The sequence below is a fragment of the Mastigoproctus giganteus genome, chromosome 6, assembly GCF_048544385.1.
Source record: "Mastigoproctus giganteus isolate SK-2022 chromosome 6, ASM4854438v1, whole genome shotgun sequence".
Lineage (NCBI taxonomy): Eukaryota > Metazoa > Arthropoda > Arachnida > Uropygi > Thelyphonidae > Mastigoproctus > Mastigoproctus giganteus.
Window position 1 is genome coordinate 28366511 of NC_143580.1, and position 16346 is coordinate 28382856.

The 16346-nt window shown below is 39.9% G+C and overlaps 1 protein-coding gene and 1 non-coding gene across 2 annotated transcripts in view; both read left to right on the forward strand.

Annotated features, from left to right (window-relative positions):
- eIF3b (eukaryotic translation initiation factor 3 subunit b) overlaps window positions 1-16346 on the forward strand; it is a 255386-nt gene that overhangs the window by 199918 nt on the left and 39122 nt on the right. The gene's annotated exons all lie outside the window — the stretch shown is intronic.
- Window positions 4572-4664, forward strand: LOC150084115 (U6atac minor spliceosomal RNA). Its single transcript, XR_016547126.1, has one exon. It is a non-coding gene; the product is annotated as a U6atac minor spliceosomal RNA (small nuclear RNA).

Sequence of the window (16346 nt, forward strand, 5' to 3'; positions counted from 1 at the left end):
ATGGGGTGCATAAATTAACAGGTGATACAGAAGCCTGTGGTATATACAAATTAGTCTGTAATCAAGTCACAAAAGGAGGTGGTAGTAGTAGTAGTAGTAGTGGCATGTGATGCAAGAAAGCAAGTTATGAGCTTATGCAGCATCAGCCAAAAAAAAAAAAAAAAAAATCACACCATTCCCTCCAAATGCCTGTCCAGTTCCTCCTTAAATTTATTCAACCTATCAACTTCCACAACGATAGATGGAAGTTTGTTCCAGCAATTAACCACCTGCTGGCTAAAGGCAAATTTCCGCACATCTATTCTACATCTGTCTTTTCTTAATTTGAATTTATGCCCCCTTAGGTTCGTAATCTGAACAAGTGGAAAAGATCCCATCAGAATTCAGCGTGCTCAACCCATTCAAGGCCTTATACACCTCAATCAGATCACCGCGCAGGTGCCTAGTCTCCAGCCACTGCAATTTGTAGAACTTAAGCCTCTGTTGGTAAGAGGATCCCTTCATTCCCCTCACCAATCTTGTTGCTCTTCTCTGTACATGCTCAAGTAAATCTACATCCTTCCTAAAATGAGGCCTCCAGACCTGTATGCAGTACTCAAGGCGTGGCCTGACCATTGCCTTATACAGAGGGACAATCACCTCCTTCTCCCATCTAGCAAAATTCCTATATATCATTGACAAAACCCCATGACCTGCCCTGGCAGCCTGTCTGCATTGCTCAGAAAACTTCATATCTGACTGCACAATTACTCCCAGGTCTTTTTCATTTTCTACCACCTTAAGTGTAGTACCACACAGTTGGTACGTTTCTCTGGGGTTACTTCTACCCATATGCAGTACTTTGCATTTGTCAAGGTTAAACTTCAGTTACCACTTCTTAGCCCATCTGCCCAAATTATCTAGATCCTGTTGCAGTAGCACACTGCCATTACTGTCATTAACAACCCTGCCTTAGGTCAGGCAAGCTAAGGCAGATTACGAGAAGTCTGTGGTAAAGAATGCAAAGCAAAGTAGTGAAGACTTGTATGTTTATATTAACAAGGGATGGAAGGGGTTGAATCACATTGCACCACTTTGTCACTGGTGTAGCTGTTGATGCTCACGTTGCTGACAAATTAATAGATATTTTTCATCTACATTCACACATGAGATATTCTTTAGGGGTGGGCATACCAGAAATTTATCAAACTCTAACAGAGAACTAAATAACTTTGTGATAACTAAATTTGTTCCAGGGAAAATAATGGAGTCACCGATTAAAGAAGTAATGTAGGACCATCTGGGTTGGAATGCAATTGTACTGGAGTCACAGCATGGATTTGTTAAGGGGCAGTCTTGTCTACCAATTTGATAGATTACTGTGATACAGACTCCCTTTGTGGTGACATTTTTATTTATATCATGTCAAATTTTTCTGTCACAAGAATCAGGGATTAATTGAGGATGAGGGGGACTTATGTTTGATTTGATTACATATATCCAAAGTAATAAAAACACCCACGAAACTTTTATCCATTCACTACTTTTTCAGCTGTTATTGTTGTGCTTTTAATATCCTGATTTACAATGTGAGTTGACCTTTTGTGTAAACATGTCAAATTATTCAATTTCCTATTTAAAAATTATCTCATTAAATTTGATTCTAATGAGACTTTTGGAATGATATACAGGGTGTCTCAAAAATATTGGTACAAACGTTTAGGGAAGGTAGGTAACATCTAAAGGAATGTGAATTGCATAGGAACCCATAACCGTAAACATCACCGTAAGTCGGTAGACGGCGCTGTTCATCAGTTTGCGAGAGGGAAAAATTTCTGGTTTACTAATTCAAGCAGTAGTCGCCGCACAGAGAGCATGCATCGATGTACGAAATGTGAGCTGGGAGACATGCACCTAGCGTATGGATTAGCAGAGGGCAATGGACGAGCCACTCAACGAATTTATGGAGAACACTTCCCAGACAGGCATGTACCAGACCACCGTTAGTTTGGGCGTGTGCATCAAAATTTGTGCGATTATGGGTCATTTAGAGGTAACAGGAGTAGTGCAAGCAGACCACGTTCGACGCGAACTCCCGCCATGGAAGAAAGTGTATTGAATGCCGTCCAGAATAATCCTACTACCAGCACACATGCCATTGCCTCTGCCTTAGGAGTTGCAGTGTACAGCGTGTCTTGGCACGACGATTCCTTACACCCCTTTCATCTCCAAAGGGTTCAGTTACTGCTCCCCCAAGATCATCCTGCACGTGTGGCTTTTGTGCAGTGGTTTCTCCAAGAAAGTGTTCAAGACTTGAATTTTCCAGCCTATGTTTTGGTCACGGATGAGGCTTATTCAATCAGCACAGTGCTCATGTGTGGGCTCACAACAATCTACACGGTGTGTGGGCAGGTATGGTCGCTGACTGCTTAGTCAGCCCATACCTGTTACCGTCCTGCATGAACTCCACTAAATATCGGATCTTTCTTAAACAAGTTCTACCAGGGTTACTTGATGATGTTCCGGCAAATGTGAGATGCAACATTTGGTTTCAACATGACGAGGCGCCTGCCCGTTATGGAAGGTGTGTTTGTGACCATTTGAACAGGCATTTTAGGCGTCAATGGATTGGCTGTGGTGGACCCGTTGCCTGGCCCCCACGCTCACCTGATTTATCGAGCCTCGATTTCTTTTTGTTGGGGGGCCCTCAAATCTATCGTGTATGAATCGCCTGTGGAGATGGAAATGGATCTCGTGGCGAGACTCGTCTGCGCTTCTGCTACTGTCAAAGAAACTCCAGGTGTGTTCGACCGTGTCTGCCAATCCATGCTGCATTGGCGTCACGCATGCATCGCGTCTCGTGGTGGAACCTTCGAACATCTGTTGTAACATCATGAAATGCATCCATCTCGTACTCCATTGTTAACATTATGTCAAATAAATGTTTGCCACTAATTATTGTCTTGTGTCATTTCTGCTTCTTGTGCCTCTGCTACTACTTTCCCGTGACGTTTCCGGTTATGGGTTCCTATGCGATTAACATTCCTTTAGATGTTACCTACCTCCCCTAAATGTTTGTACCAATATTTTTGAGACACCCTGTATAAATTATCTTTGTAGATTCAAAACTCGAGGCCAGTGTTAACAAGCATATATTCCACATTGATTTTGATAACATAAGATATTACAGCAGAGCTCTGCTGAAGGCCAAAAATTGTTTTCATTCATTTGACAGTAGAGGCTTAGTAACATCTAATTGTAAATGCTGATACAGTATCATAGAGTATTCTGTGATACTGTATCAGCTCAGATAAAACACTAAGGAATTTCTTTGTGTTTTATTTGAGACTGCTACAATAGCAATAAATTTCCCCCTTCATACATAATAAGGCATATAGCTGGTGTGAGGATTGAAGGCCACATGGAATATTTTTTGAGCGCAACCAAGCTGAAGCAGAATTTTTTCCAAAATTATTATCATAAAAGAATACATTGTTAAATTAAAAATATTTTCTTTCTTTTTTTTTTTTCCCCGCAGTATTTTATATTTCAGCCTGAATTTGTTTCATCAGAGCATCCTATTTGGGTTTAGTTGTTGACATTGAAATTTGCAGGTCATTCTCAAGATGAGTATTAATTAACTGAGATCATATCCTGCATTTTGGATTTTGTATGGCTGGATGCCCTCTGGTGTCAATAATGGGTAGGTTGTGGAAATGTCCTAATCCATCCTACATGTGTAGTTGTCTGTATACTGAATGTATATAATGGTTGATATTTCTCCTTATGAGGGAAATCCAGTGGAAACCACCAGCCACATCCTGGGTCTTACTCAGAACTGAAAATAAAAATCTCCATTGTTAACAGACTGGTACATAACATGCTAAAGGAATCTAGACATAAATAAGTGCATTTTATAATGAAATATGCAGGTTTCTGGGCTTAACATATATATTACTTTCCACATTTTAATCCTGTATTGAAAAATTGATTGCCAGGATCTTTGGAAGAACCTTGTGTCACTGAAAATGCATAGACTTTCTCGGTATCCTACCATTGTTTGGCACATAATGGCCTTTAGCTTCTGTTGTGCCATAAAACCTCCAACAACAACAACTGTCTCGGTACATTATATTAGAAGATATAAGATAATGCAACATTAATATTTTTTGATTATGCATTGTTATTTTATTTTTTTTTTTTTTGGTAGTTGTTGGCGCATAGGCTTCTGTGGCCATAATGCACCTCCCAATGTTTTTGCAGTACTTTGATCCAAGCCCGAGGCGGGAATCGAACCCGCGACCTTTGGGTTGCCAGGCAGGCACTTTACCCACCCGGCTAGCCCGGTCGGCATTATGCATTGTGTGTGTCATTCTGCTATAGCTTGGGGATTATTGGGAAATTTATTTAACAAATACAGAACAATGTTGGGAAAAAGTCGCGAGTTAAGATTGAATTTGAAATTTCTCCTATTGAAACTAGACACAATAGGAGAGAGAGAGAGCATATGTTGAGAACTTCATCAATCAATCAATTCAGTCCTGGAATGAATGTGCAAGGCTCATGGAATGGAATTTTTCGCAGCATGGTCTGTGCTCATTAACAGGAGAGACTTTTACAAGGATGGAATACACTTAAATTGAAAGGGTGCATTATCAATTTTATAATGTCATTATCAATTTTATAATGTTAGCAGATGCAACTTTGATGCAGTCTCTCACTGTATAAATTGGACATCTTCTGTGCCCCCTCTGGATTTTTTAACCATTGATCTAGCCAGTGCAGGTGAAAAAAAAAAACACAAACGTGTATCAGGGAAAAAGGAAGTCATTTTAAAAACTTTTTATTTTATTTTCTTTATTTTTTTTTTTAAATTTATTTTAACATTATGATATAACTATGAATATTTATTTATTATTTTGTTAAATTTCAGAGACTCTTTCCCATGGATCTTCGCAACAGAAAATGATGGCCAGATGTAGCTCTGCCCACTGCTTTGCATTGCTAATCACCATGATTTTGCATTACAGCGAATGCTGTTCTACAAGCGAGTAGAGACAGCATTAATATGATAGACAAGCCAGTAAACCGCATCTTCATTAAGAAAACCTCCTTCTACAAGTAGGAGTTTTCTTAACAGACTTTCATTTTCACTAGTGAAAAAATGTCAGGTTAGATTATGCCATAAAATTCAGGATGGATTCAAGCAAAAAAAAAGGGTGTGGGGGGGTACACACTAAACGTTGCGGACACCTTTTTTCACTAAAATCAATCCTGAATTTGGTGGAATAAACTAACCTAACCTTTTTTCACTAGTGGAAATAAAAGTAGTAGTAGTAGTAGTAGTAGTAGTGGCATGTGATGCAAGAAAGCAAATGTATGAGCTTATGCAGCATCAGCCAAAAAAAAAAAAAAAAAAAATCACACCATTCCCTCCAAATGCCTGTCCAGTTCCTCCTTAAATTTATTCAACCTATCAACTTCCACAACGACAGATGGAAGTTTGTTCCAGCAATTAACCACCCGCTGGCTAAAGGCAAATTTCCGCACATCTATTCTACATCTGTCTTTTCTTAATTTGAATTTATGCCCCCTTAGGTTCGTAACCTGAATAAGTGGAAGGATCCCATCAGAATTCAGCGTGCTCAACCCATTCAAGGCCTTATATACCTCAATCAGATCACCGCGCAGGTGCCTAGTCTCCAGCCACTGCAATTTGCAGAACTTAAGCCTCTCTTGGTAAGAGGATCCCTTCATTCCCCTCACCAATCTTGTTGCCCTTCTCTGTACACGCTCAAGCAAATCTACATCCTTCCTAAAATGAGGCCTCCAGACCTGTACGCAGTACTCAAGGCGTGGCCTGACCATTGCCTTATACAGAGGGACAATCACCTCCTTTTCCCTGCTAGCAAAATTCCTATATATCATTGACAAAACCCCATGACCTGCCCTGGCAGCCTGTCTGCATTGCTCAGAGAACTTCATATCTGCCTGCACAATTACTCCCAGGTCTTTTTCATTTTCTACCACCTTAAGTGTAGTACCACACAGTTGGTACGTTTCTCTGGGGTTACTTCTACCCATATGCAGTACTTTGCATTTGTCAAGGTTAAACTTCAGTTGCCACTTCTGTAACATCTATTGTATTGTTCTACAAGCAAGTAGAGCCTGCAGGAATATATCTATCGTTTTGCAGAACAGCATTCACTCTCTCGAAATCTTGGTGATTAGCAGCCAGTCAGTGGGTGGAGCTACATCTGCCATCATTTGCTGTTGCAAAGCTCTATGGATAAGGGTCTCTTGCTGAAGTTTAATCATTAGTTTTTTTTTTCCTTCTATGCAGTTTTGTTTAAAGAAATTTTTGAAAAGTGCCCTTTGCCACAGTTTTTTTTGCAGTGTTGCATTTCAAACTCCTTGCAGTAGTATCAGTTCTAAAAGAAATGATTCACCAACAAACCCTTGCAACTAACATGGTGGTTATGATTTCTGTCCTCCACTGTGTGTGTGTGTGTGTGTGTGTGTGTGTGTGTGTGTGTGTGTGTGTGTGTGTGTGTGAGTGAGTGAGTGAGTGAGTGAGGTTTTTATATGAGTAATTTTCACAAAAATACTCACCTATCTTGCGACTAGCTGCATAGACAGAGCTAGTAAATATATATATATATATATATTTTTTTTATGTAAACCCCAAACGAGAGGTATTAGAACCTATAGTACTTACTACCATGCTTGGGTTTGAGGTTGAGAAGACGAAAGAAGATATTTGTTGACATTGCACTTGAACTTCTGTAAACTGTAATTTTCAGGAAATACGTATGAAGGAAGGTTTCTGGTTGTTCCAGAAAATGGCAGTTGAATGAATAAACGAGGAAGATGAAAAGTTGGTTCTATGAGTTCGAAGTTGGATAGTAAATGGATGTTGGCTGGTGGCGGCACGGATTCTGACTCTTTTGAAAGAGAGAGCGGGAATTATAGAAGCCAATTCAGAAGAACAGTACCCATGGAAGTATCTGAAGAAGAGGCATGCAGCAGAAACAGTATGTATATGAGACAGCGAGTGGAGAGACTCTGTTAGAGATGAATCATTAATTAACCTAACTGCCCTCTTCTGAATGGAATCAAGCAGCCTGAGAGAGGTTTTGGGGGCACCACCCCAGATGTGGGAACAATGTTCCATGGCAGGGCAGATTTGCGATTTATACAGAGTGAGCATCTGTTTGGAAGAAAAGTAACGCCGAGAGCGAAAGAGAAAACCAAGTTTTTTAGATGCAGAAGAAGCAATATTTGTAATGTGCTTGTGCCAAGAGAGAGATTACAAGTCAGGATAATCCCCAAAAGAGATGTATCATTTTGCCTAGAAATCGGAGTGTCACTAAAGATAAGCATAGGAGCAGAATTATTTTGTGAGGTAAAAGACAAGACTGAGTTTTAGAAGGGTTGAAATCAACTAAGTTGTCTTTGCTCCACTGAAGAATTACCTGAAGATCATCATTTAAGGAATTGGTAGCAGATTTTCGAGAAGTTGAAGCTGATTGAGCAGGACAAGGTTTCTCAAAATGGAAAGTGGAATGCAATGTGCTATCATCAGCAAAACTATGGATAGGATTTCCAGTCAATGTAAGAAGGTCATTAATATACAAGAGGAAAAGAGTGGGGAAAGAACTGAACCTTGGGGGACACCGGCATTAGTGGAGAAGTTAAAGACAGAGAGCCATTTACAATCACCATCAGTGAGTGATCAGAGAGAAAACTGGATAACCAATTATTAAAAACAGTTGGCAAACCATGAGATGGAAGCTTGTTTAGAAGACCTTTATGCCAAACATGATCGAAAGCCTTTGAGATGTCAAGAGCAACTACTTGTGTTTCACCGAACCTTTCCATTGAATTAGTTCATAAATGGGTAACATAAGCCAGAATATCACCAGTGGATCGACACTGACGGAATCCGTACTGGCGATCGTTGATCAGACGGAAGGTTTCTAGGTAGTTTAAGAGTTGGCGGTTAATTGATTTCTCCATTACATGTACTTTTTCTGACAGAATCTCAGTTATCGGTTGATTCAACTACTGCTCATCTCAGATGCCCAAATTATTCGCTGTATGATTCCTTTCGCCTCAAAGATGGTACTTGTGCATATGTCCGTTCTGATATTCCCTGTCAGAGACTTGGCAATTTGGAATCTCCTCTCTTTGACCTTCTCTGGCTTAAAATCTCTCTACCTCATTGTGTCAAATTCATCTGTTGTCTCTACCGTTCTCCCAACTCCACTAATCACTTGGAGCTCTTTGACTTCCTCTCTTTGCAACTTGACTTTCTCCAGTCCAACTTTCCTAACAGTGAGGTAATTTTCCTTGGTGATTTTAATGTTCACAACTCAGCTGGCTTCCATTTTCTAGACACACCGACCCAGCAGGTCGAGATGCTGAGGCACTTTAGAAAGAGTAGAAGTAATTGCAATGGGATGATAATTGGATGGGAAAGATTTGTCACCCTTTTTTTAGTAACTGGCTGGATATGAGCAAATTTCCAAGCAGAAGGAAAAACACCTTTGGAATAAGAAAGTGAAAAAAGGCAGCAAAGTTCAGGAGCACAGGTTTTGAGAACAAGCTTTCTTAGTATCAAGATTCATCAAAATCCTTCTGACATCCTTTTGACAGAAGACCACAGGAGGCATTGAATGGAGCGTGGTCTTCCGTCAAAAGGATGGAATACCACAGGAGGCATTGAATGGAGCGTGTTGGGAATGGTGGGAGGTGTTTTACCAAGATCATTAATACATGAGTTGGAAGAAAAATGGGATGCTAGCAAGTCAGCTTTATCCTTGGCTGAAGTGACAACAGAACCATCTGGTTTGGACAGAGGTGGGAGCAATGATGGACTAAAGTTGCAGCCAATAGCTTTGGCAAGAGACCAGAATGCTCGGCTACCATTAGGGCAAGAAGCAAGTTTTATACTCTTAACCTGTTCAAACACTAGTTTGGACTGATTAATAACTGCTTTACAATTGTTGTGAGCTTTGGTGTAGGCAGAAAATTAAACTGAAGAATTCTGACAGGGAATATGCAACATTCTTTTTGAACAGCCTTAGCACATTTATTGGAAAACCAAGGTTTAGATAAAGGACCAGATTTTAAAGTGGAGTGTGGGATAAAGGATTCCATTCCTGCCAGAATAATTTCACTGACACGATCTGAGCAAACATTAACTTCAGAAGTTTTGAAACAGTAATCAGACCAAGGAAAAGAAGAAAAGAAGTCTTGCATGTCATCCCATTTTGCATTCTCGTAATGCCAAACAACACGAGGTTGGGAATAGCCATGAGATAAAGGTTCCATTGGAGAAGAGATAATCACCAAGTTGTGATCTGAAGTTCCTAAAGGACCTCTCACTTCGACCGTGTACTTAGAAAGGTTGTTTTTGAGAAAAAGATCAAGCATATTGGCTGTATGATTAAGATTGTCCGGTATTCTTTCAGGTAAATGAACAATGTGTGCAAGGTCATTAGTAATTGCAAAAGCCTCAGTATCTCGATCAGCTGGGTCGGTGTGACTAGAAAACGGAAGCCAGCTGGAATTGTGAACATTAAAATCAACAAGGAAAATTACCTCGCTGTTAGGAAAGTTGGACTGGAGAAAGTCAAAGAGCTCCAAGTGATTAGTGGAGTTGGGAGAATGGTAGAGACAACAGATGAATTTGACACAATGAGGTAGAGAGATTTTAAGCCAGAGAAGATCAAAGAGAGGAGATTCCAAATTGCCAAGTCTCTGACAGGGAATATCAGAACGGACATATGCACATGTGCCACCTTTGATGCGAAAAGGTGGTAGATGACTTTCATCAACCGGTGAAATACCACCACTTTGCTCTTTGGAGGCTTGAAGTGGTGAAACCCATGTTTAGTCTCTAGAGCAAAGTTTCCGGCACCCCCTTCCACCCATACTTCTCCTTCAACCCATGCACAGTACTAAGTACTATAGGTTTTGATGCCTTTTGTGTTTGGGGTTTTCATAAAAAAAATACAGTGAATAATTTGAGCATCTGAGATGAGCAGTAGTTGAATCAACCAGTAACTGAGATTCTGTCAGAAAAAATACATGGGGTTTGGCAGACTGCAAGTGGAAATGGACATCGTTGAGATTAGAATTTTGACCACGTATATTTGTGAAATGAATTAGGAAGTGCTTGGGAGGTTTACATCTTTTCGCAGATAAACTTGCTCTATTAGTTTTAGAATCATGATGTATTCAATAGTAAGAAAAAGGGGGTGGGACATGCTGTATGAAGTAATGAAATTTTTGGATATAGCATACACATGGTAAGAATATACCCAGATTCTTGACATAACATGGCCTCGACAATGCTCCCCGCATACACACTACTCGGACTCCCTCCAGTCACTATCTGGCAGAGTAGAGGTAGCAAGATTATACACTTGCTGATCCGGAAGCCTCCTAGAGAGTTACCAATAGGTTCAGTCCGGTATACTTACTAGCGGATGGCCTGCGAACACCGTTTTAGAGCTGTACCCTCGAAATGTAAGAAATATTGGATTTCGCCACGATGTTCATCCTTACCTCAAAAGTCATCAATCATACTGCATGATGGAAGATATAGGGAAGGGTTGACCGGAAGTTAGCTCTAGAGACTAAACATGGGGTCCACCACTTCAAGCCTCCAATAAGCAAAGTGGTGGTGTTGATGACAGTTATCTACCACCTAGTACTGCCTGGTAACATCGAGGGGTTGCATTCCTCCATGTGGTGTGGGTGGTCACCCACCATGTACTTGTGCATGGAGGTTATACCCAGGATTACTACAGTCCCACCATCGTGAAGGTGCAAGCAGAGGATTTGGCTGTCGCAGACCATCCGAACTTTGCCGAAATTGGGTCCACTTGACTTGAGTGTCACCCGAATATCAGTTCGATCAGCGTTTTAGACTCCCAAGTAGCAAGTACAGCTTGTCTGACATATCTGAGAGAATGGGCCTCAAGCAGTATAACAATACTTGTACTAGAGGCAAGGCAATGCTGGATCTCATTTTTGCATCCAAGCAGATCCGTATTTTAGAAGCAGTTTCATTTCTGCCGTCTGATCACAAGGCTTTAAGCTGTCAAATAGACATATCACAGAAGAATAGATGCACAACTCCTGTTCCAGCCAAGCTGAACTTTAGGAGAGCAGACTGGCAACTATTATGGCGTGAGCTCGATTGCATTGATTGGTTCTCCTTCCCACGGATTAATGATCTTGACGCAGTCACTGATCATCTTATTAGCACAATCACCTCTATCATTCAAGAGTTCATACCTCTTAGCAAAAATTACAGGAATAGATTCCCTCATTGGATCATGACAGACATAATTGCGATTATACGAGCCAAAGAACAGTGCAGAAAACTCTTTAGGACGACACATGATGAAGCATATATGGCACTGTTCAAGGAACACAGAAGTAACGTTAAAAGGATGATCAGAAATCAGTACGCTCGTTATATGCAATCAATTCAACACAGTTTCACAGTAAATGGAGACCTAAAGCCATTCTGGAACATGCTAAAGAATTCTAATAACTGCTCAACAGGAACAAGGATCATTGATTCCGATGGCAAGCCTATAACCTGACAAAACTAAAGCAGATCTTTTTGCGACCTTTTTCTCCTCCTTTTCAGAGAAAACAGCAGCTACTGCTGCTTCAGCTTATCAATTTCAAGTTGTTAAGGATGATACACTGAATAATCTCTCGGTGGACACAGACGATATCATTCAAGCGCTTCATAAACTAACAAAAGATTTTTCTGCAGGCCCAGATAAGATTCCACTTATCTTGTGGAAGAAATGCTTTCCACAACTTAAATATATAATATTGCATATATTCAATCTTTCCGTTAAGTCTGGTATCTACCCCACTCACTTCAAAACTGTTAATATTATTCCTATCCCAAAGAGAAGTGCAAACCACTCACTAGAGAATTACCGTCCCATCTGCCTTATGAACTCGCTGGCAAAAATTCTGGACACTGTCATTCACCACCGATTAATGGAATATTTTAATCACTTCATCAGCGACTGCCAACATGGCTTCACCAGGGGCCGATCAACTACCACTAATCTTCTCACCATCTGGCAACAGGTTCTAGACACCGTCGATCGCGGGGGACAGGTTGATGTGATCTACACAGACCTTACTAAGGCTTTCGACAGTGTCCCGCATAATCAACTTGCCCAAAAACTAAGCCACTATGGAATACTTGACCCTTTATTATCCTGGTTGATGAGTTATATCTCATATCGAAAACATACAGTGATCATCGGACAGGAAGTCTCAAGGGAATTTTTTCCATCGAGAGGAGTACCACAGGGATCATCTCTTGGGCCTCTTTTATTCACCATCTTTATCAAAGATCTACCGCAATTTGTTGAGAGAGGTGGTATCTAGATACTAATGTTTGCCGATGATGTGAAACTATATTCACCTATCTGCAGTCCAGATGATGCAGTTAACCTTCAGACTGCTCTCAACTCTTTTGCTGATTGGGTTGCTTTGAATGGTTTGGAGGTTAATACTATGAAGTGCAGCTCTATTTCCTTTTCCGCTACGAGGAAAACTAAGCCTTTAGTTAATGAATATTACATCAAGGAGATGCCGATTTCCAGAGTTGACGAAGTTAAAGATCTGGGAGTTACTTTTACCGCTACATGTGGGTTTGAAAAACACGTTAGGAATATATTGAACCAAGCGAAAAAACAAATTGGCTTCATTAAACGGCAGACGTACAGATTTCAAGATCCTCAGTTCTCTGTGCTCCTATTTAAGACAACTATACTCCCTATAGTGGAGTTTGCTTCTCCTATATGGAACCCACACTATGCATACTTGATACAGCAAATAGAATCGCTCCAGATGAAATTTATCCACTATCTTTCCAGACGTAACCCCATGTTTTACCACAGAATCTTCTACCGGAATCTCTGTTCCTACTTCAAGCTTCAATCTCTGGAAACTCGGCGAACTGTTCTTGATTTAAAACTGTTGTACCACATCTTCGCTGGATCAACTTACCTGCCGGATCTTCTATGCCATATTGACCTTCACGCTCCAGTGGTGGCTACTAGACAGAAGACTACTTTCCACATCGGTAACTCCAGATTAGAGATATCCAGGAACTCCTTCTTCAAAAGAACATTGGCACTCATGAACAAGTTTGACTTGGATATGGCTGTGAACAAGAAACAATTTCACAGAACTATCTGGAGTAAATTGACCGATTGACGGATGAGTTCTGGCCCAAAGATGTCCTCATTAATTCGTGTGTGTGTGTGTGATGATGTCTCCTGCAGCAAACTGCTTTTTGCGAGTTTACATAGCGCTGGACTTGACGTCATGAATATCTTTTTATTTTTGTGAATTGAACTTTTCCCGTTTCCATTGTACAAAGTATATTAGTCTACCATTTATTTTTATGTTTGTACAACCTTTGCTCTGTTATACACTTTAACTGGGCGAATGCCTGTTGTGTATATTATATGTTAAAAAATAAAATAAAATAAAATGTCTGTGACAACCTCAATATATATATTTTTTTTTTTTCATGTAAATGTTGTGTATTATAGTTAAAAGTCATTGTCTGGCTGTTTAGCTAATGGGAGGAGAAATTAGGAAGGTAATTAAGATAGAAATATACATTCCTGTTCTTGTATTACACTAATAGCTCAGAGTGTGAAAGAATTTTAGTTGTAGGAAAGTTCGGCCCTGGACCAGGGTTCGGTCCAGGGCCATTACTAACACAGATGAGAAATTTCGGATAACCTGAGCACCAGCTTTTTATTCTTCAGTCATACACTTTTTACTCTCCTACAACTAAAATTCTTCCGAACTTTGAGCTATTTGTGTAATACGAGGGCAGAAGTGTCTATTTCTATTGTAATTTTGCCTCCCATTAGCTAAACAGCCAGACAATGACTTTTAACTATAATACACAAATTTTTACATAAAAAAAAAAAATATATATATATATATATATATTTTTTTTTTTTTTTTTCCCTTCATCAATCTGTTTCAAGCACGTATGCTGCTACAAAAAGTATACAAGCAATCGGTTGAATCTGATTTGTTTTATGCGTATACTTCTCCAATTCTAATACAATCAGTAATGAAAATTAAAAGCAAAAATGGTAATGAAAGAATACTAAAACTGACATTGACATCACTCTTTGCATGAGTGCACACTTTTGAGCGTTAAATCTATTACTTATTTTTCTGTTTCAGTGAAAGTTACAAAACTATTTATTTCTAGTCACAGCTATAAAAAGATTCTGCATGCACTTATTATACCTTGAGACCATAAAATACAGAGGAAGTGAAGTTTATGCAGTATTTTTAAGGAAAATAAAATGTCCGTTTCTGGTCCAGGAAATATGGCATATTTTCTCTCCTCAGGATAAATCTGGCTATCACATTTTCTGTACAGATCAACTGCTATTAAATATTGTTATTTTTAATGCATCTGTTCAGTACAGAACCACAGAAACAAACTACCATTAAATGGCGTGTGATTTAATGAAAAATGGAGGACTTCAATTGAAAAACATTTCAAGTGAAAAATAAATTTTTCTACCTATAAATTGGAAGGCTCCCCTTGCCATATTGATGATGGTGTCTGACATCCTGTGCATTTAGAAAGAACAGTAATCACAAAAAAGACACTACCTCTTAAGTAAACTGTTCATTTCCAAAAATATTTTTAAAGCAAGTAATTAGACAACCATTTTAGGTGCATTAGACCCTACTGCCCTTGCACAGTAAATCCCAATAAAACAACAATAATTAACTGTTTAAAAGTGTAAAAATCAGTAAAAAAAACTTTCTACCACTACTTGTTAAAAAAAAATAACTGAAAGTAATGTACTGAACAAATGATTGATACTAAATAATCCACTATTTTATCCACTAAATACAATATGGGCTTAAATCACCTAATGGTGGTTCTTGAAACCTGTGTTAATAAACAAATGTAATGTATACGCAAAGAACTTGTGTGAAAAATGTGTAAAAAAAATAACAATAACATAAACTAGATGAAAATCCTGAAATACACTGAAAGGACAGAATTCATGGGGTTCCTGGGCAATGTGACACTGTCACCCCTCTCTCTAGTGGATGAACCCACTGCTTGGCAGTTATATGGGTAAACTGCATTCACATAGATGGTAATTCGTTGTCAGTATGGATAAACATTGTGAGTTAACCGACTTTGAAAGAGGGATGATGGGGGATATCCGATGCATGGGTCACTGTATTGCAGAGGTGGTACAGAAATGGCACCATCCCTGTTCGACAATATCAAGAGTGTATCAAGAATACACTATTTCCAGAATAACATCTCATCATGGACAGCACTGTGGGTGGGGAAAGGTGGTGGATGAATGTGGCTGTCAACATCTGTTTCACATTGTTTCAGCCAACTGGAGAGTGACAGTGGCACAAATCACCACTGACTTCAACAAGGGAGGTGCCGGAAATATCTCCACCAAAACTATCAGGTGATCATTAGCTGCAATGGGTTATGGGAGCCGCCAACACACCAGAGTTCCATTGCTAACACCACAACACCAGACTCTCTGCCTCAACTGGGCGAAAGAACATCAGCACTGGGCTTTGGATGATTGCAGATGGGTCTTCTGGTCCATTTATCTAGTGAAAACTGCACAAAGCTATGCACCCGTCCTGTCAACAAGAAACTGTTCAGGCAAGTGTACGGTTGGTAATGGTCTGGGGCATATTCAACTGGGACACATTGGGACCTCTGGTACATCTAGACGTATCTCTGAACTGTCCAGGTTACGTGTCCATCCTTGTAGGCCATCTGCGTCCCTTCATGGTCATCGTGCACCCACAGAACCATGATGACTAGAACATGGTTCAAATAGAATTCCGCAGATTCTACCATCATGGAATGGCTTCCCCTTTCACTGGGCATGAACCCTGTGAAGCAACTTTCAGATGCTGTAGAACAGTCTGTTCGAGCTTTTGATCCTCCAGGAATGTGACGGAATTATGGACAGCGGTGCAGCAGACATGGAAATACCTGTGAAACGCTTTCGTGAACTTGTGGACTCAATGCCTCTCTATGTGACTGCCCTTACACCAGTAAAAGATGGGCCTACCACTAGGTAAGTATCCCATGATTTCTGTCTACTCAGTGTAAATTAAACTTGCTTTAAAAATGTAAATGGCACACGAATACTAGAAACCTCTGTTAAAAGCAGTAAAGTTGGCATGGTTAAATCTACTTGTCTCAGGTCAAGGTGTTATATTTATCCCTGTCTATCTCCTGACTTAAGTTGCCTTACTGCAAATCCAAACAA